Here is a 22627-nt window from a genome sequence, read left to right as displayed (position 1 = left end):
CTAGTGAGGAGGGCTTTAAACTAGGTTCGACAGGGGCAGGGGAGCAAAGCCTGCAGGTAAGTGGAGAGCGTGGATACCTGGGAGATGAACTTGAAATGGGAGGGAGTATGGGCTACACTGGGAGAGTAAAAAGAGGGCCAGGGCAAAACCAAATCAATGTCTGAGATGCCTATATACAAATGCAAGAAGTATGGGAAATAAACAAGAAGAATTGGAAGTACTGATAAATGAATACAACTATGATATTGTTGGCATCACAGAAACTTGGTGGGATAATACACATGATTGGAATGTTGGTATTGAAGGGTACAGCCTGCTTAGGAAGGACAGACAGGGAAAGAAGGGAGGAGGTGTTGCCTTGTATATTAAAAATGTACACACTTGGACAGAGGTGGAGATGGACTTAGGAGATGGACAGGTTGAAAGTCTCTGGGTTAGACACAGAGGAGTAAAAAACAAGGATGAGGTCCTACTAGGAGTCTACTACAGGCCCCCTAGCCAGGTGGAAGAGGTGGATGAGGCTTTCTTTAAACAGCTAACAAAATCATCCAGGGCCCAGAATTTGGTGGTGATGGAGGACTTCAACTATCCAGGTATATGTTGGGAAACTAATACAGCAGGGGACAGACTGTCCAATAAATTCTTGGGTTGCATTGCAGACAACTTTTTATTCCAAAAGGTTGAAAAAGCTACCAGAGGGGAAGCTGTTCTAGATTTAATTTTAACAAATAGGGAGGAAATTATTGAGAATTTGAAAGTGGAAGGATGCTTGGGTGAAAGTGATCATGAAATCATAGAGTTCACAATTCTAAGGAAGGGTAGAAGGGAAAACAGTACAATAGAGATAATGGATTTCAGGAAGGCAGATTTTGGTAAACTCAGACAGCTGGTAGGTAAGGTCCCATGGGAAGCTAAACTGAGGGGAAAAATGGCTGAGGAGAGTTGGCAGTTTTTCAAATGGACATTATTAAGGGCCCAAAAGCAAGCTATCCCGCTGAGTGGGAAAGATAGAAAACATGGCAAAAGACTGTCTTGGCTTAACCAGGAGATCTTGTATGATCTCAAAATAAAAAAGGAATCATATAAGAAATGGAAACTAGGACAAATTACAAAGGATGAATATAGGCAAACAACATGAGCATGCAGGAGCAAGATTAGAAAGGTTAAGGCACAACATGAGCTCAAACTAGCTACAAGCATAAAGGGAAACAAGAAGGCTTTTTACAAATACATTGGTAACAAGAGGAAGACCAAGGAGAGGGTAGGGCCATTGGTCAGTGGGGAGGGAGAAACAGTAACAGGGAATTTGGAAATGGCAGAGATATTTAATGATTTCTTTGTTTTGGTCTTCGCTGAGAAATCTGAGGGAATGCCTGACATAGAGAATGCTAGTGAAAAAGGGGTAGGTTTAGAAGTTGAAATAAGAAAAGAATGAATTAAAATTTACTTAGAAAAATTATATGTCTGCAAATCACCAGGGCCTGACGAAATGCATCCTAGAATCCTCAAGGAGCTGATAGAAGAAGTATCTGAGCCTTTAGCAATCATTTCTGGAAAATCGTGGGAGATGGGAGAGATTCCAGAAGACTGGAAAAGGGTAAATATAGTACCCATTTATAAAAAGGGGAACAAGAATAACCCGGGAAACTACAGGCCAGTCAGCTTAACTTCTGTGCCAGGAAAGATAATGGAGCAGGTAATTAAAGAAATCATCTGCAAGCATTTGGAAGGTGGTAAGGTGCTAGGGACCAGCCAGCATGGTTTTGTTAAAAACACATCATGTTAAACCAATCTAATAGTTTTCTTTGATAGAATAACGAGCCTTGTGGATAAGGGAGAAGCGGTAGATGTGGTATATCTAGACTTCAGTAAAGCATTTGACACGGTCTCACATAATATACTTATCAATAAACTACACAAATACAACTTAGATGGGACTACTATAAGGTGGGTGAACAACTGGCTGGATAACTGTACCCAGAGAGTAGTTATAAATGGTTTTCAATCCGGCTGGAAAAGTATAACTAGTGGGGTTCCACAGGGGTCTGTTTTAGGACCGGTTCTGTTCAATATCTTCACTAACGATTTAGATAATGACATAGAAAGTACACTTATTAAGTTTGCAGATGATACCAAGCTGGGAGGGGTTGCATCTTCTTTGGAGGATAGGATCATAATTCAAAAAGATCTGGATAAATAGGAGAAATGGGCTGAGGTAAACAGGATAAGGTTTAATAAGGACAAATGCAAAGTGCTCCACTTAGGAAGGAACAATCAGTGTCACACATACAGAATGGGAAAGGACTGCGTAGGAATGAGTACAACAGAAAGGGATCTAGGGGTTATAGTGGACCACAAGCTAAATATGAGTCAACAGTGTGATGCTGTTGAAAAAAAAGCAAACATGATTCTAGGATGCATTAACAGGTGTGTTGTGAACAAGACACGAGAAGTCACTCTCCCACTCTACTCTGCGCTGATTAGGCCTCAGCTGGAGTATTGTGTCCAGTTCTGGGCACTGCAGTTCAGGAAGGATGTGGAGAGAGTGGAGAGGGTCCAGAGGAGAGGAACGAGAATGATCAAAGGTCTAGAGAACATGACCTATAAAGAAAGGCTGAAAGAATTGGGCTTGTTTAGTTTGGAAAAGAGAAGATTGAGGGGGGACATGATAGCAGTTTTCAGGTATCTAAAAGGGTGTCATAAGGCAGAGGGAGGGAACTTGTTCTTCGTTGCCTCTGAGGACAGAACAAGAGGCAATGGACTTAAATTGCAGCAGGGGAGGTTCAGGTTGTACATTAGGAAAAAGTTCCTAACTGTCAGGGTGATCAAACACTGGAATGAATTGCCAGGGGAGGTGGTAGAATCTCCATCACTGGAGCTATTTAAGAAGAGGTTAGATAGATGGCCTTCAGGGATGGTCTAGAAAGTGCTTGGTCCTGCCATGAGGGCAAGGGGCTGGACTCGATGGCCTCTCGAGGTCCCTTCCAGTCCTACTCTTCTATGATTCTATGAATGCTGTAGTTGGATTTGCCACCCTGGGGATCTGCAACTGCTTCAAGGCTATCAACAGGGCTCACATCCCCATATGTGTCCTGGACCACAGTGTGGCTAAGTATATAAACCAAAAAGATTATTTCTCCACCATGCTGCATGCCCTGGTTGACCACTGTGGAGAGTTCCTCAACATGTATGTCAGGTAGTCAGGCTGGGCACACAATGTCTGGGCATTCCACAACTGTGGCCTAGAATGGAGGTGAACACCTTTTTCCCCCATCAGGAGCTGGCAGTCAGGGTGTGCACATGCCGCTGCTGTGCATTGTGGGAGATGTTGCCTGTCCCCTCTTGCCTTGGCTTATGAAGTCCTACACTGGATGTCTGGACCCAAGCCAAGAACTATTTGATGCCTAACACAACGGGGCACAGATGCGGGATGAGTGCACCTTTACGTGCCTCCTCACCTGTGTGGATGTGGGGAAGCACACAGTCCCCAAAGTTCTGGCCATGTATTATGTGTTCCACAATATTGGAAAAAGGGGAAAAAGGGAGGCCTTCTTCCTGAGGTGGAGGGTGGTAGACACCAGCCAAGGTTATGAGCAGTCTGGTGCAGTCCCCATCGGTCAACCCCATAAGGATGGGCTGCAGATCTGAAAGGCCCTAAGGGAGACCTTTGCCCACAGCCCCCAGTGACCTTCCCTACGGCTGGAGTCATATAGTCCGGCAGAGAAAGAAGAGGCAGGGGAGCAGCAGGTGGGAGGGAGGCAGTGGCCACAGAGAAGCAGTGGCAGTGTGTGCAGCTGGAGGAGCTCATCTGCTGAGGTGGGTTAATCCTGGGGATGGGCGGGGGCAGGTTTGGGTCAGAGATCGGTTAAGCCCGGGAATGGGAGGTGGATTTATGTGATAGGGAGGCAAAGCTTGAGCATAGGGGTGCAGATTTGGGGGCTGAGGTGCGTAAAGCCTGGAGATGGGGGTGGGTAGGTTTGTGGACCAATGGGGGTAGAGCCTGGGAATCGGGGGGCAGGCATGGAGGGTTGATGTGAACATTGCTCCTTCCTCCTTAAGTGCCTATCCCCAGGTGCAGCGTTTTCCTTATTCTCATTTGTGCTCCAATCCACGATTGAAAATAACAAACTTTCTAACTGGTATAATTCACTGTGTGTGCACTGCTATTAAAATGGGTGCCTAAAAGTACAGTTTGATGTTATTTATTAAGGATTGACCCGTACTCACATGCAAGAGGCTCTTGAAGTATTGATTTTGTAACTGAATTTGCAAAAAATGGCTTTTCTCAGTATTTTGGTTGCAGACCCCTGGGCTATTGGATCAATTTTATCAGTAGTAGGTTGCACTGTTTTATGTGGGAGATGAAGCATGTTATTTTATATTCTGGGTTTCATGCACATTGGTTGTGCCCAGAGGAAAAATGAGATTCTGTATCTTGCGTGCTATAAGCAGGTTCCAGGCTCCAAGGAGCATGTTTCTAGTGAGTATAAACTCTTCTCTCTCTGACCCATTCAGCTGGTATTTGTCTCAGTCTTTCAGAACCTCATGTCAATCCCCAGCTTCTCAGCTGCATATCCCATTTCCAGTCCACTCCAGCCACCTCCAGTCCTCTTTCAATCCCCATCCCTCACAACTTTCTGTCCCTGTCTTTCCCTTGCCATTTTTCAAGATGTGATTCTTCATCCTTCTGCTTTACTGGAATGCTTCGTCCTCTTTCTCCACTGACTGGGCATTCATCAAAAAAGAATACATGTCATGGATATTTTATTTAGTCCTTCTTGACAAGATCTAATTTAGCAAGTCAAAGAAGAAGAGGATTCTGCAGATTTAGGGCAACAACTCTTTCATCTTTACTACATAAAGCAGCACAGTTCACCACTGTGAAGGGGGAAGACACTTCCTTTTAGCTTGGAGTAAGGTGTGGCCTACACTAGAAAAATAAAAAAATTCAGATACACCATGTTAGCTAGGGCAATTTCATAGCTCGAATCAACTTATCTGAAATTGACTTACCTGGCCATCTTCGCTGAGGGACATCAATGGGAGAGTTTCTCCCATTGACTTCTCTTACATAGCGAGGAGTACAGGGGTTGACTGCCTACCTCAAGAGGCTAATTTCACACATCCCTACCAAAAACGGAAAATTGAACCCTGGAAGATTGTGATGTACGGTAATGTTGACATGGCCTTAGACAACTAGCTTACTTTTAGTTGCCCCCCGACTCCTTAACATTCCTTATTGTCTTGTTTAGTCAGCTTTCTTTCAACTTGCTGTCTTCTGTAAATCCCAGTATTATGTTGCTAAATGTTTCATACATTGTATTGGCTAACTTCGTGGCTGAGAAGTCCACTAGGCAGGTTGCCTTAGAACTAGGGGATGCCATGCTCAAAGTCCCCTGCTGTATCTAGCCCTGTATAGTTTTCTTGTAGTATAGTTTAAATCTGATGACATTACTACCAGTGGAAAGTACATCATCTGCACCTCAATCACACGATAGTCTATATTTTTTACTATAATAGTAAAATATAGCTATACGATGAAAGACTGTTCTATGTTTATAGTTGATTCCCAGAGCAAGTTTGAATTTTACAATAATTCATGAGAAATTAATAAGCATTCATAATGAATAAGTTTAAGGACAGTTTAATGACTATTCATCAGCAGTTCATGCACAACAAATCCAAATGTTTATCAAAGATGTTCATAAACTTAGCTCACAAGCATATTAATGAACTGAGAAAGAACATTAAACGAACATTCATTGTGAATTTCCTTTAGCCTGAAGTGGCATCCTCAAGGGAGGCCTTGCACTAAGAGTTCCTGGCTATCCAAAACAAGCATAGATACAGTACTTCAACCTGGGATGTATTGTGCAAAAGTAGTGCAGACAAAGATGTCTATATTAATCCTGCTTTTGTGGGAAGCTGTGTTGGAATCTGAAGATACATGATGTATTAAAATCTAGTGAATGAGACCTCTGAGTGATACTTGGAGAGAAGTTAGTTAGGTGTTAATAGATTATAATGAATTCCTTTAAATAAAACCTTTATTATAAGTTTTTGAAAATTCATAATTGCTGTGTCTACACATGCACAAAAATTCGAAAGAAGTGGCCCTTTCCTGAAAGAGCGGGAGGAGCGTCCACATGTGTAAACCCGTCTTTTGAAAGAAAATCATAAGAACAGGGCACAGACTTGGAAATCCAAACCCCAATCCCGTATCAGGAAGATCGCTCCCTTTTGAAACACTAAATTGAAAGAGTACATGCTCCACAGTCCCCTCTTTCGAAATACAGGTCCACTATAGTGTCAGTTAGCTGGAGTGCGGTGCCACTCCAGCCGACAGCAGTGGGGCTCTATGGTCCCTGCGTTCAGCTGCCTTAAAGCCACACACACACAGGAAACCTGTGGCAGGAGGTTGAGAGTGTGCTAGGAGCAGCCTCCCCACGTGCTCCATCTGCACACTCCAGTGCCACAGCATGGCAAGCAGCTAGCCCCCTCCTGGCGAGCCCCACAGCCCCGCCCCCCCGGCCGAGCCCCTGCAGGACTCTCAGAGATCCCAGGGGGAGAAAAAAAAACGGGTCCCCTCCTGGATGAAACTGGACCTGCAGGACCTCCTCCGCCTGTGGAAGGATGAGGAGGTCCTGCACCACATGGGGGTCAAGCAGTGCAATGCTGCTGCTGTTGGCCTCCTGGCACAGGGCCTCCAGGCCAGGGGCCACCCGGAGTGTACCACAGACCAGGTATGCTCCAAAGTCAAGGAGCTGCGCCAGGGCTATGCCTGGGCCAGGGACCAGGCTGGACGCTCCGGGGCAGCTCCAGAGATGTGCCCCTTCTACAGGGAGCTTTAGGGCATCCTGGGGCTCCAGAAGGGCTCCCCACACCCGGCGTCTCTTGACATCTCTGGCGAGGAGCTGCAGTCAGAAGAGGAGGAGCAGCCCAGAGCAGGGACCCGGGAGGAAGAGGGGACCATGGAGTGGTCAAGTGAGGATGGAGACCTCACCATCGTAATCCTCTTCTGCTCCTTCAGCTGGATGACCAGGAGCTGGACATCCCCGGACATCACTGGGGGACCCTCCAGTATGTAAAAGGAGGGGCGTATGCCTACTCCACAGAATGGGGGAAATGCAATGTCTAGTCGCCTGCACATGGGACCAGTGGTCCCGGGACACACACAGGCCACCTCCTACATGGGATGCGGCACCCCACAGTGGTGCACCAGCGACACCCAGCACCTGCCCTCAGTGGACAGGGTCACAAGCCACACGGGGTGGTGGCTGGTCGGTGCCGGACAGCGCCTGAGGCCCGCACACCACAGGCTGGGAAGGGCCACCTGCAGGAGAGACCCCTGGATGCACACCCAGGCTGGGAGACTTAGCCCGTGGGGGGCAGGTCGGTACCCCTTGGGGGGGGTCAGTGTCCTTTGGGAGGGTGGGGACCCCATAGGGGGGGCTCAGGTGGGTGGGCCACAGCCTGGTCCCCTCCATCCGGGGCACATTACTGACATGCTCTCCTCCTTTCCACACAGCCGCACCATCCATGGGCTGGAAGAACCCTGTGCCGTCCCTCATCCCAGAGAGCTCACCTGCAGCCCTCGGAGGTGTCTGGACGCCACCCCAGGCAGCGCGCTGTCTGGGGTGTGGCTGGAGGGCCCCCTGCTGGGCCAAGGAGGACCCAGCCAGCCAGCACCAGGCAGAGGTGGCTGAGCAATACCTGTGGCTTGCCCAGGCCTACATGAAGTAGAGGAGGGCAGCCTGGGGTAGGCTGCTGTCCACCTTGGAGGGCATTGGCCACGCCATCCAGGACCATACAGCCACTGTTGCCCACCTTCTGGCCCCTCCGGCAGCTCCCCCCGGATGGTCCCACCCCCTTGCCCCCGCTGGTCCTGCTCCCCAAACCCCACTGAGCTCGCACCCTCTGCCCCCACCAGGCCCACTTGCCGGCAATACCTGCCGGTGCTACCCACACCTGCTCCTTCCTGCCAGGGAGCCCACACCCAGGGAGGCAGGGGCTCCAGGGGCCGACAGGGATAGCAGCCCACCACCCGTGCCCCAGAATGAGTGCCTCTCCCCCTCCACGTTTGGTTCCCCCTGCCCCCCTCCAAGTTAGTTTCTCCCCGTACATAGTTACCAACAAAAATAGTTAGATAAAACTTTATTTATTGTTCACCACTCTGTGCTATGCTCCTCAGGGGGATGGTAGGTGGTGGATGTGCGGGTGCAGTGCTGGCAGGGGTGGCGGGGATGGTGGGTGGCGGATGTGTGTGGGATGTAGGTGTGCATGCAGGTCAGAGGTGGCCATCAGCAAAGGCCTGCCTGAGGGCCTCCCAGATGTGGTGGCCATCCCAGTGGTCCTGGCAGATGGGGGCGGTGCCCGGCAGCCTATAGATGGTGCTGGCCGGAGGCCCCCCCAACGGGGACATACATGTCCCCCTTGCCCTCCACGATGTTGTGGAGGATGCAACAGGCACCCACCACCTGGGGCATGTTGAAGACCCCAACCTCCAGCCTCATAAGGAGGCACCTCCACTGCCCTTTTAGTCACCCAAAGGTCTGCTCCACCACGTTGCGGGCATGGTTGAGGTGCTCATTGAATGCCTCCCGGGTGCGGTCGAGGTGTCCCGTGTACGGCCTCATGAGCCATGGCTGTGGGAGGTACGCCACATCTGGCATCATGCAGACCAGCATGGTGACGTCCTCTGCCATGGGGATCTCCTGCTGGGGGGACGAAGGTGCCAGCCCCCATGCACCGGCAGAGGCTGGAGTTCCAGAAGACCCAGACATTTTGGGTGTGGCTGGACCAGCCCACATAGAGGTTGGTGAACCGGCCCCTTGCGTCCACCAGGGCCTGGAGCACCACTGAATGGTAGCCCTTTCAGTTGATGTACTGGCTGGCACTGTGTGGTGGGGAGTGGATGGGGATGTGCATGCCATCCAAAGTGGCGATGCAGTTCAGAAAGCCCAGGTCCTGGAAGCTGGCTACAGTGTTGTCCAGATCCCCCAGGTGGATGACCCTATGGAGCAGCATCGCGTTGATGGCCCTGATGACCTGAAGGCGGGGAAGGGGGACACATGATCTAGTGCCGGTGTGGCAGAGGTCTCCCCCTGCCTTCGGCCCATTCTGCCATCCTCCCAACCAGCCCCTGTCTCATCCAGCCCCCTGCCCACCTCCCATCCAGTCCCTGCCCCATCTGGCCCCTTTCAGCGGAGGTTTCCCCTTGCCACACCCCCACCCACCCACCTGGCCCCACCTTACCTCTATAAGTATGGCCCTGAAGGTGGCCTTGCCCACCCCGAACTGCTGTCCCACGGAGCGGTAGGAGTCCAGGGTGGCCAGCTTCCAGATGTCATTTGCGACCCATTTCTCCAGGGTGAGGGCTGGCCACATTCAGGTGTCCTTGTGCCAGAGTGCAGGGGCGAGCCAGTGGCAGATCTCCTTGAAGGTCTGCCTCAACATGCGAAAGTTCCACAGCCACCTTTCCTCGCCCCACTCCCCTAGCACCACATGCTCCCACCAGTTGGTGCTGCTGGGGTGGGTCCAGAGGTGTCAGGGCACCCGGGGGGGGCACCTGGTGGTGCCCCGAGTGGGGAGCCCCATGGCCCCGGGCGGGGGGACCGCCCAGCCACCCGATGGTGCACAGTACTGCCAGCAGGGCATCAGTGATGAGGGTGTCCTCCTGCAGGAGGTGTCACTGGGCCTCCATGGTGGGCACGAGTGGGCTCTGCCGGGCTGGGAAAGGCTGGGTAGCACTTGGCTTGTGCGAAGGGGAAGGGGGAGGGAGGGGCCCTTTAAAGGAGGCAGCTGGCTGCAGCCCCAGAAGGGCTTGTCAACCGTGGGACCCCATCCGCGGTGTTTCCTGCCTCACTTCTTTCGAAAGAGGGCTTGGAGCCGTGTGGACGCTCTCTTTTGAAAGAACTCAGTGGCACTTCGAAAGAGAGGATTGAAGTGCCGATCTGAAAAATGGCGGCGGGTGCTCCCTTTTGACGGCCACTATTTCGACCACCAAACTTCGATTTTCACCCTTTCAAGGCGGCACTCACATGTAGACACAGCTAATGAGTGTGAATAATCAATCTGTGATTAGTAGGCAGAACAACAACAACAAAATTTAGATCAACTAGAAATATTTTTCCTCAGTTAAATTAAAAACATTTTTTTAAAAAAAAAGGTTTCATGTCATACGTTTTCAAGTATTTTTACCTTCCTTTTAATTAAAAAGAAAAGAACTCTGAAAACACTCTTCATAAAGCTAAGGATGGGACGTCAGCAGCAGCTACCTGCTGACACACAGGCTCATATGGATAGGCCACTCACCTCTGGGGAAAGGGAATGGGGGCCTTTGTCTCAGTCCTCAGCCTGCCTGATCTGAGGTGTATCTTTGAGCATGGGTCTCCTGAGATACAGCTTGAGTACTGGGCTACAGGGTATTCTGGATTAAGACTGTGTAAAATTCACGAAGAATAGCTGTTGTCCTAAAATTGCATTTTTTAGCAAATAAACTATACTTGCAACAAGTTTTGCCCAACTTTAGTAGTGAGACAAAACAGTTCATTAAGATAAGTGAGATAGATACTCCCTCCAAAATTAGCTCACCTTAAATAAAACACATTTGTTGGTTTACTTTAACACGGTCTTTAATTGTTGATCCAGTTAATCAGAAGTTGAAGAATGGGAAAAAAGGGTTCATCAGATACTCATCAAGAAAATTAATAAAAGCCTTCTCTATTTAATATGTGACAGAAGAGTTTTTGAGCTACGTGTTTCTCAGGTTACTTTAGACCATGGCTCGCAGTTTTAACTGTAACCTATACACCAGAAGACAACTTATACACCGGAAAGTAATGCCTGTGGGAGAAATCTATTCCTCCTTTCTCACCACAAAAATGAATGTTAAGTAGAAGTACTTCAAAGCAGGATTTTGGTGCTGCGTATATCACATTAAAAGCATAAGTAAATACATAAATAAATAAATAAATTCCCCACACAATTACCACATCACTGTTCTAACACTAACACATACAAGTAATATTTTATTTAAATTATATTTGTGGCCTGAACTGGAAAGTATATAAAGTATTTATTATTTAGTATGAGTTTATTGTCATTGGTGGTACAGTGAGAAGCATACTAATACATTTCACATTTATGAAATAGAATTACAGGCTCCATGTTATTCGTAACACCAACTTAGGGATGACCACTGCAGTGATGAAGAACAGGTGAAAAACTGCTTAACTACATCTTGGTTGCTTTTCACTGCAATGTTAATTCATATGCAAACCATATTAATAAAAATTTCATGGCAAAGACACTGAAGGTTAGTGGAATAAAATCAAAGTTATCTGCAGAGGAATTGGAGAAATAAGGCATTTTTCTTTCAACTGGGATGTTTTCTAGTCTCCAATTCACAGTGATTCTGCACAGAATTTACTTTGTATGCAGAACAAGGAGGTTGCCATACAGTGCTTCACGTGTTTTATAATTGTCCAGCCCTCGTCCAGTTTAGCCTCTGGGGCTCATTTCTACAAGGGTTTGCACACCAGTAGTACCAGCGATGACAACATATTGTTGTTAGCCTTAATCCTCCAAATGCCAGTACCTTTCCTTTCTTGTTCCTCTCATCCAGCATTCTGTCATCCCCATTTCCTCTCCACTCCATCCTCTTGTATTTCCACATCTTCTTCTACTTTTTCTTCCCACCATATAAAATATACAAAAACTTTTATTTATAAAAACATACAAACTATAAAACATTACAAAGATTTTCATTTTAATTAAAACAATAACATACAAAACATCCCAAAACCCCCACATCTTCTTCACATGGCTCTTCTTTTATGCTTTTGTTTGAAATCATTTATGTTAAATATCTAACCACTTGTCTATTGTGATTGAATGTAAGTCAGGACTGGATTATTTTTTCTGAAAGATAAGCTTGAGTTTTAACAGGAACTAACTTAGGGAAGTCCTATCTCCTCTGTTATAGATGAGGTCAGACCGTATTATTACAATTATTCCATCTGTCTCTGTAATTTATTAATCTGTTAGTTGCAAACATAACATAGTTCTGACCTGGGACAATAGGACTGTTTTAATTCTTTTTTTAAATGTATTGAAGCACAATAGCTATGTAGTCACCTACTTGGGAAGTATTATGGACAGAGATGGAGGAACAAATAAGGATATCTATTCTGGGACAGAGAAAGCAACCCCTGCATTCAAGACTCTCTATTACACATGGAGTTCACAAATAGTATCTGTGAAGACAAATTGTAGATCTTCAACACAAATGTGAAGAGTGTGCTCTTGTATGGATGCAATAATTGGTGTACTAAAATGTCTTCAAATGTCTTCAAAACAAAAGCTAGAGACATTTATAAACAGATGCCTGAGGTACATCCTTCATATCAAATGGCAAGACTGTCACAAATGAGGAGCTTTGGAACATAGCAGAACAAGAACCAATTGATGTTCAAATCAAGAGAAGTGGGGATGTCTAGTCCACACTCTCAGAAAACCATTATCCAGCATAATCCATCCAGCTCTCAAATGGAACCTACAAGGAACACAGAAAAGAGGAAGACCTCAGACAATGCAGTGAGATACTGAGATTGAAGGACTATAACTGGGGTACTCCTGGAGTCATCTGGAAGTTTTGTCTTGAGGCAGAGTGAAGTAGAGGAGACTTGTAGGTGACCTATGCTCTACCTGGAGTACAAGTGCTAAGCAGTAGTAGTGACGCCATAGCCCATGTCAGTACCCCACTGAATATGGTGGAAGTCCTTCCATTATCTTCAGTGGCTTTGGAAAGTCTGTCAAGCTCCCTTCACATTCATAACATTCCAACAATAAGAAAATGTTCATAAAATTCTAAGAGAGGGAGTAGCAGGCAAAGTACTAGGCAGAATTATAAGAATTTTTCTCCTTCAACACTGCAACTTAATACTTAGTGTAAAGGTAAAATGATTTATTAGCCATTATAGCAGACCAACATTTCTCCTGACTGGATCAGCATATTAGTAAACATTCTTGGCCTTTTCCAGGCTATGAAGTTGGTGACAGTCTTCTGATATAAAATAGTTTAAGGCTCTCCTTACATGCTCTTCCACTAGATCTGCAGTCAACAAATAACACCACTTTTTAGGAAAATACAAGAGGGATCAACTCTCTTTATAAAAGATATGTCCCAGATTCAGACCACTTGAATCAAAATTGTATACGCTTTTCTGTGGGATCACCTACATTACTTGCATAAGTCTAAAGTTGCTAACTGAAGCCATCTTCCCCCTTGAGTGATGTCAGTTACATACACTTAAAGTGAGCACCACACCTCACAATGTTGGTGGGAGATATTCTCTCACTAATATAGGTTATGACTCTCATTGAAGTGGAATAATTCTATTGATGGGAGAGCGCTATGCTATTGGCATAGCACATCTTCACCAGACATGCTAGTGAGGCACAGCTGTATCTGTGCAACTTGGAGCAACTTCTGTTGGTGAGACAGCCAAGCTTAAAAGATGCAGAGAACTGTTTTTTGGGGCTGGGAAAGGTACTAAGAGTATCTCAGATCAAACCCAAAGTTTATCTTAATTCATTAGTACACTAAAGCTGCGTCTACATGTGCACGCTACTTCGAAGTAACGGCACCAACTTCGACGTTAGGCGGCGAGACGTCGAAGTCGCTAACCTCATGAGGAGATAGGAATAGCGCCCTACTTCAACGTTCAACGTCGAAGTAGGGACCGTGTAGACGATCCGCGTCCCGCAACGTCGAAATTGCTGGGTGCTCCATGGCGGCCATCAGCTGGGGGGTTGAGAGATGCTTTCTCTCCAGCCCCTGCGGGGCTCTATGGTCACCGTGGGCAGCAGCCCTTAGCCCAGGGCTTCTGGCTGCTTCTGCGGCAGCTGGGGATCTATGCTGCAGGCACAGGGTCTGCAACCAGTTGTCAGCTCTGTGGATCTTGTGTTGTTTAGTGCAACTGTGTCTGGGAGGGGCCCTTTAAGGGAGCGGCTTGCTGTTGAGTCCACCCTGTGACCCTGTCTGCAGCTGTGCCTGGCATCCCTATTTCGATGTGTGCTACTTTGACGTGTAGACGTTCCCTCGCTGTGCCTATTTCGATGTTGGGCTGAGCAGCGTCGATGTTGAACATCGACGTTGCCGGCCCTGGAGGACGTGTAGACGTTATTCATCGAAATAGACTATTTCGATGTCGCAACATCGAAATAAGCTATTTCGATGTTGGCTGCACGTGTAGACGTAGCCTAAGAGACCAACCATTAAAGGTGAAGTGGCCGGTTAACACTCATGCAGTCATCAGAGAAAAAGAGGGGTAATGGATTACAGATTTTAATAATAAGTGATAAAGACAGTGTCTTTGTTGGGACCATACTTTTTAATGTCAAGCAAAGTTATACATTTAAGATCCCAGGCTCATCTTTTGAAAGTGTGCAGGTTTCTTTTAAAGAAGAGAAGGAATAGGGGTCTATATGCCCTGGGACTGAGAGGACCACAGCACTGCTGCTATGCTATCTGTTCAATATTGTATTTAGTTGTGATGCTCTTAGTACACTTCCCCAGCCTGAAGAAGAGCTTTGTGTAGCTTGGCCACTTGTCTCTTTTTAGGAGAATCAATCCCATTCCAGGCACATCCCATCTTCCTGTTACAACTAAATCATTATGTTGCTCTTATTTAGGATAAGAGGAAACTGTATACAGAATTTGGTAATCCTAGCTCGTACTGTTTAGGGGGAGTTCTTGATCTAACAGATAAATTGCCTACAACATACAGTAGATTTACCATATAAAAGCCCAGACCTATATGGATTGAATATTATTGGAAGTTGACATGTTGACAGTATGTCATAATCAGTTAAAGCTGAGGGGTATCCTTCTTGGGATGATGAAGATTCATTTCTTAAATAGGAACTTTTGTCTCCCAGGAATGAAAAAATATATGCAACAAAATATAATTAAAATCACAGAAGCCCATTATATGTCTCGTGATGGAAGCAGATATATTAATTAACTAATTAATGAGGTGAAGTAATAAATTTGAAACAGCCCTTTTCAGGGATAAGAGATCAGGAAGGTAAAGAACCCTTCTACTCTGGGAGTTGAAGAAATTACAGGAAGTTTAGAAGCCTCTAGGGCTGAATAAAATGAATTAAAGTAAGCCCTTCTCAGCTCCAAATATGATTAGCATATCTAATTATGGGTTAGAGAAAACATGTTAAATGATTATAAGGAATAAATCTGCATACAACCCTTCATAATGCAAGCTATGTTCTTTGGCACCCAGCTAAATGGGGGCTTAGGAGAAAACACCTTGTACTGAAGAAATTAAGCCTCCTCAAGGCAGATGTGAAAGAAGAACAGAGAGAGAGGAAGGGAGGGAGGGAGGGAATGAATGATGCCCATGTCAAAGAGAAAGAAAAGAAAGGTTAAAACAGTGTCCTGACAGGGTAAACATTAATATATATATATATATATATATATATTTATGTCTAAAGAAAATAAGTTAAAAATCAAAATAATACTTCTATGGGCCAGTGAAACTTAATTAAAATGCTTTCTATCTTAAAGATTACTAATTACTACTTCTCAGGGTAATATTGATTTTTAAGGTTGATCACACTATAATTTTCCTAATTTTTTACATAGAAATAATCAAGTGCTCCTGGATTTTTATCTTCATAACAATATCTTCTTCATCATCATTTTCTTGTAAAGAACAAATGCATTTTATTTATATATACATAATTGTTCTCTCTCTCTCTTTCTCGTCTTTACATTCTTGGAGCACGTTGTTTATAATATAATTCATCCTCACTAGCATATTTTACTTGTGATTTCATGGAAAGTTACAATGTGTTTTATGTGTTTCATCTAAGAGAAAAAAACAATGTTCTGACTCATACGCAGGGATATATCTTAAGGTCTTATAACACATTGCACAAAAAGTAGCTTTTTATTTAAGACGCTGTGTAATTTAGCTATTTACTGTAGCAATGGGGTGATATACCTGAACATCTTTATAGTGCATTTATCTTCCCTACACCCTTGTCAGATAGATTAGCATTACTAGCCCCAGTTTCCAGATGGGGAATGCAGTAGAGAGACAGAAGGCTAGATTGAAAAATAGCCTTTAAATTCCAGGGGCCTTGGCACAGTGTGGAGTTCACAGCTCTGAGGCCGTTCCATGCTCCCCTTGCAAATGGGCATAGTGTGGCATCTAATGAAGAAGTTCCCAGGAGACAGCAAATTGAACAGAGAGCTGTCTGTATTCATGAGCAGTAAAATGCAAAAGAAAGGGACAAGACTTAAGGCTCAGATCAATGGGCTATAAAGCTCATATTGTCCCTCAAGATTCTCAGCTAGGAACCTTCTTGGGGAGTTAGACCCCTGAGCCAAGTCAACCCTTTCCTGTGACAAGCCAAAGAGACCCACCCAATTATAGCTGATGGAGAGGGCACTAACAGGGGGCATATAATTTGTTTTTAAATCCTTGATCTGTCTCATTTGTAGCAGGGACTTGAACTCAAGTATCCTATATCCTTGGTGAGATGCCTAACCACTGGATATTCTGTTTACACATACACATTCTAAACATTCGCAGCATACTCATTTCCAGCTGTTTTTTGTGCATGTTAAGTATGATTAAAGCATACTAAGACAGGCAGAAGAACGCCTAGTTTGAGAGTCATGCTAGAACTTAGGTGTGGATGAAGGTTCCAAGCTGCTTACTTTTGGGTTGGCATCAGGATGTAGATAATTTTACACATGTCCTCTGGTGGAAAATTAGGCACATAAGGGCTGTGTCTACACTAGCCCAAATCTTCCAAATGGCCATGCAAATGGCCATTTTGAAGATTACTAATGAGGTGCTGAAATGCATATTCAAGTGCCTCATTAGCATGCCACTGGCCATGGCTCTTCGAAATTGCTGCTTTTTGCTGCCACGTGGCTCGTCCAGACGGTGCTCCTTTTTGAAAGGACCCTGGGAAATACAAAATCCCCTTAGTCCTATCTGCTTCTCACAGATGCCAACCTTGTTCATTTCCCAGGATGAATGTTGCTGACTGAATGGGCAACTAGAATTTCTTTTTTATTCTCAGTATTCAATATATGGCCCCAAGCATTATTTATGACATATGATCCAAATACAAATACAAATACAAAATTATTACTTTCCTCATGAATAATTTGTATGAAGTTGTCATCACAATATCTTAGCACTTTGCAACAATGATGAATTTATCTTTACTACATCCTTTGTGGTGAGGTGGTATTACTCCATTTTGCACATGGGGAATTTAGACATCGATTAAGGCTACAATCGTCAAGGTTATGAATCACATGTGAACTGTGGCAGAAGGGGAAATATCCTTTCTTTATGGTGGAGTAAAACCAAAAGGCAGACCTGAACCTGGGACTTCAGGAGCATGAGCATCTAGAGCATGAGCTAAAAGTCACCCAACTCTTAAGGCTGTAGAGAAGACTCATTCTCTCTGTGAGTGGTCTAAGTACCTCTACATGGGAGCATGAACCACACCCAGTAGTTGTGTGAGTTACAGTAGCATTCAACTGCCTTAAACCAAAAACTTCCTGTCTCTCTTCATGTCATCCCCTTCTTCATTCACTATACATCTGCAGCTTCTGTGGTAAGTCAGGCAGGGGAAGCAGGAAGAGAAAAAAGGTTGAATGATGACTGTAGTCAAATGTCACCTTGAAGAGCTAGATTACATGGGCATTTTTAATTTAAGCATTTCTTAACATTTAGGTACCTGACTGTGTGACTTTTTTCTCCTAATGTGGTCTTTCTGCATGTAATTTGTCAGGATTTTTTATAAATTTTAAAATGGAAAACCCCATCTGAAGTTTCATACTCTGCTGTCATCCTGACATCTTTTCAGTACAAGTCAGGGACAGGTCATGGCTGTCATAAGTTTTTATCCATGTTGTCACCTGTCCATGACTGCTACTGAAAATATTCATGAAACAATTGTAGTTTTACTTACCAGTGCCAGGTAAATTGGTAGAATTATTTCCTGTGTTTTATTGACAATATTTCTGATAAAACGTACCAGAATGATGTCTGGTTTCTTTGCAATAGCATTACACTGTTGACACACTATAATCCATGCTGTTTTTCTGTTGTACGCCACACTAGGCAAATAGCTCTTCTTTCTAAGTGTAGCACAGATTGAACCTCTCTAATTCAGAACTCTCTCATCTGGCAAACTCTGTAATCCAGCATGATTTTAGTGAGCCAGATGACCACTTATCATGCATATGTCCAAGTCTCCAGTAGTACCATAAAGTTTGTTCCAGCCACCAGTCTTGGCTCTCAGTGTTCTGTTAGTTAGATGTCATTTACTCTTAAATGTCTTTCTAAGAGCTCAGTGATCAGTAGAAGGATTGGTAACGCGCTAGAAAATATTGAATTCCCATCATCTGGCAAATTCTTTTGTCTGGCATTGGCCAGATATCAAGGGTGCCGGACAAGAGACGTTCAGACTGTACAAATTGATGTTTCTGGAAGTGGAATTAACATTAGACTGCAACCACTTTAACCTTTTAGATGTATATTTCTAGTACTAAGGCTAGAAAAAAATGACATATTCACTTATATGACATGAGAAAAATACACAGACTGACCAAGAAACTTTTTAGTTACTTCTCCTGTGTTTCATAGTGTTAGAGGTCCTCCTTATATCAAGATTTTTATTGTCCAGGAATTGCTAAAGGACATCACAACACTGTTGCAGTAAACTGCCTTGCTGCAGAGTTTTCAGAGGGTTTTAAGTTCTTTGAGGCAAAATCCATCTTAGACTTTGGGTTTGTACTGTGCCTACTATAAACTAGCCACCAGACATAAAAGCAATACAAATAATGGATAATTATCATAATATAAATGCGTATGTGAATGGAATCTGTTTCCATCCTCATTTTCCTAAATATGAGAACTCTTTAAATTGCCTGCCCTGGGCTCATACAGACATTGCTTGGGTTTTTTTAAAGAATACAGAAATGGTCACCAATCATTTGAAAATATTTTCTTAGGTGTTAGCAGGTATAAATCACCACAAACCAATTCATTTCAATTCAGCCATGCTAATTTACATTATATTAGGCCACCTACTCAGCTAATTACTTTTCCTTTGTAAGGCTATAACATTTGTCCATGTGAACTCATATCAAGTAGCTGCTTTAGTTTACTTCACTAAGGCCAACAAACGTCATGATGTTATTTGACAAGCTTTTACAGTGCTGTGAATGCAAAAACATCTCCCTTTTCTTGTGCAGCCTGCATCAAAAATTCTTAAGGACACACCAGATCCTCTAGTCTGTATATTGCAGGGCACTAACACTGTCCAGCACCTGCACACTGGATCAGCCCACTGATAGTAGACCAAAGTGTTATCACTGAGCAAAGACAAAATTGTTATGTGTCACAGACGGAACAGGAAGGACTAAAGTACCCCACAGCATGTTTGGAAAATGATGAAGTGAGTTATATATCCAGATAATCCTCGCAAATGGCCTGCACCAGCACAATGCAAAGGAAGGTGAACCCTCACTAAGGTCACTACCACTCTCACCTGGGAGAAAATTCCTTCCTAACCCCTTGTATGGCAATCAATTAGAATCTGATTATGTGACCAAGAACCAACCAGCCAAGCACTTGAGAGAGAGAATGCTCGGTGCCCTGGCATTCCCAGTCCAATGTCCCATCTCCAAAGAGATGAAAAAGGAATGTGAAAGGAGATTAAAAACCTCACACCTCTCAGGATATTTGAGGTGGGTGGGTGGAATCTCTTCCTGGGCCTTGACGATGCCCAGCAAAAACCTCACAGCATGAACTTTAGGATAAAGAGACAAACAGTAAGCGAGTCCTAGGACTGTTAATCCCTGCTAACCACCATTGCAAGTACATCCATCATACAACTTCAAGCATCTTTTATCTTTTGGTGTGCAAGAACTTGTCAGAATTGGAACAACCATGCATGTGAGAACACAGGGACAAAAGCTCAGGGTTAGGGTAGGAATGAAAAAGAAAAAAAAGGGATAGAGACGAAGACCGAGAATATCTTATTACCTCTATATCAATCCATGGCTCACCCACATCTTGAATACTGTGTACAGATGGGATTACCTCATCTCAAAAAAGATATATCATCACTGTAAAAAGTTCAGATAAGGGCAACAAAATGATAAGGGGTTTGGAACAGGTGCCATATGAAGAAAAATTAAAAAGACAGGGACGATTTAGTTTAGAAAACAGGATACTAAGTGGGGGATTGACAGAGATCTATAAAATCATGGCATCTATGGAAAAAAGGTGAATAAGGAAAAAATATTTATTTGTTCCCTTAATATAAGACCAAGGGCCATGAAAGGAGATTAAGGGGTAGCAGGTTTAAAACTAACAAAAGGAAGTTTTTCTTTATGCAGCACACTATAGACCTCTGGAACTCTGTGCCAGAGAGATTGTGAAGACCAGGACTTAGTAGGGTTCAAAAAAGAACTAGATAAATTCATGGAGGATAGGTCCCTCCTTCGCCAGAATGGGTAGGAATGGTTTGTCAGAGGCTGGAAATGGATGACAGGTAGGGATCACTCCATGATTGCCTGTTCTAATCACTCCCTTTGGGGCATCTGACATTGGCTACTGTTGGAAGACAGAAAAATGGGCTAGATGTACCTTAGCTCTGACCCAGTATAGCCATTCTTGCGTTCTTATGCAAAGACCATTGAAGGCAGTGGAAAATCTTCCATTCAGGGGGACTGACAGAGTCGCCAACTCCTTTAGCAAGATGAAGGTGGGGAAGTTCTGTGCTCCTGGAAGGGGAGGTGCTTTGGGCATTTCGAGCTGCAGTAGAAATTGAAAGGAGCAGAGGCTCTGGCCTCCATAGCAGCAGCAGCAACAGTAGCAGTTGTGAATCCTGGGCTGTTTTAAATTTCTTGGACTGGGGAATGCCCCATTTGCCTCTCCCTGTCAATGGCCCTGCTTCCACTGATTTCAATGGGTTTTGCACCAGGCCCTTATTGTGACTTTTACAGTCAGCAGCAAAATCATGAAGGTTCATTCTTGCATGAGTGGTCAATGACAAATTGTTAGCCAAAGGCAAAGATTCTATACCTAGTCATTTACAAGTACCATATATAGCTAGATTTCCTCGTTTTAACAGCTATTTGTCAGTAAACAAACTCGAGTCAGTTTTAAGGTTGTCTTATTTTGAAGGAAACTCTTAACACAGCAGCAGGGTGATTAATGTGCATTTTTGGCAGGATATGAAGGCTGTTGAATTTATTTTTGATTTACAAAGGAAAATCTGATGTGCAAAACCAACTCTGAAATCCAAGTCAGCGTGGGTGGTCTTTAACAACACAGTATGGTTTTTCAGACAAAGACATTTTGAAGCATTAATGTAATACAAATGGTCCTTATGGCACTTTTATTTTGAGGACTTTGCTTAATACTTAATGCACATACACACAGAGTGAGCGACTTCCTCCTTATGGTGTTAAAGGAGTAGAGAGGGCCAAGAAATGAAGTACATTTTAACAATTCCATTGAATTCTAACCATATGGCAATTTTCAGGAGTTTCAGAGTCAGTTCATCTTTCTGTCAAACCTTCTGGAAACCTCCCGTGATGTACAAAAATATTATTCTGCAGATTGACAAATAGATATTGTACTGTAGTATCAATGTATTATATTCTCTACTGTACAGAGTAGACAAGCAGATGCACTGATTTGACTTCTCTTGTAGTGAAGACAAAACATAGAAGTGTAACCTTGCAGACAGTTAATAAAAAGTACTTGGGATTTATAAAATATCAGAACTGTATAGACATTTATCAGTGATAGACAAACCTTAAAACTTTGAGATGTTTGGTTTGGTTTAAGTAATATCAAAAATTAAGTTGCTTGTTCTTACCTTTTTCTAAAACTAAACCTATGAACTGCACTGGGCTTGAAAGAAAAACAAACAAATACGACACCACAGATTTCTCTGTGAGATTTCCACTGCCTCTTGCTTTTGATCCTGTTGAAGTACTCACCAAATAACCTTTTCATGATACTTTTGTGTTTCTGCTTCTGCTACAGTCTCAGATGAGGTGAATAGAAGTGTGAAGATTAAAAGAAATAAAGAAGTTGCAAGGTTGAGATTTTAAAAAGAACATGCACACGTTTGTATTTGCTGCAGTAGAACAGCTGTAATCGTAACTCACCTTCTCACATTACAGCATTCAGTAGTTCAAATATGGGACAGAAGCAGCTGGGGAATCATATGTGGTTTTTTGTTTTTTTTTTAAGCTTGAGGCATTCTTTGTCTCTCTAGGGGCAACTTCACTATAGGGACCATGAACATGCAGAATCTGAGAGCTTGCAGTCACAGAACATGTTCAGTAGCCATTTTAAAAAGACATTTGAAGTTTTCACAGTGGACAAATCAACTATCAGCATGCACCCCAAAATTGGGTTAATATAAAATTATCAGAAGCTGAGCCAATTGGGTCTCAGTCCCAATTACATTTTGAGCAAAGGTTTAAGACCTCACTTTTAGTATTAATTTCCATCCCAGCATTGATTATTTACTGGATAATGGTTATAGA

The 22627-nt window shown here is 44.0% G+C and overlaps 1 long non-coding RNA gene across 1 annotated transcript in view; it reads right to left on the bottom strand.

The window, feature by feature from the left end:
• LOC142012009 (uncharacterized) overlaps positions 1 to 22155 on the bottom strand; it is a 72459-nt gene extending 50304 nt beyond the window's left edge. Inside the window, exons 1-2 of the long non-coding RNA XR_012645244.1 lie at positions 22073 to 22155; positions 11600 to 11692 (exon numbers count right to left, since the gene is read on the bottom strand). This is a non-coding gene — a long non-coding RNA (uncharacterized LOC142012009). The remainder of the gene's footprint in view (positions 1 to 11599; positions 11693 to 22072) is intronic.
• Positions 22156 to 22627: the final 472 nt, after the last annotated feature.

Source organism: Carettochelys insculpta, chromosome 4 (genome assembly GCF_033958435.1).
Source record: "Carettochelys insculpta isolate YL-2023 chromosome 4, ASM3395843v1, whole genome shotgun sequence".
Lineage (NCBI taxonomy): Eukaryota > Metazoa > Chordata > Testudines > Carettochelyidae > Carettochelys > Carettochelys insculpta.
The sequence above is the reverse complement of the archived record's forward strand: the minus strand, read 5'-3'. Positions and strand labels throughout refer to the sequence as shown.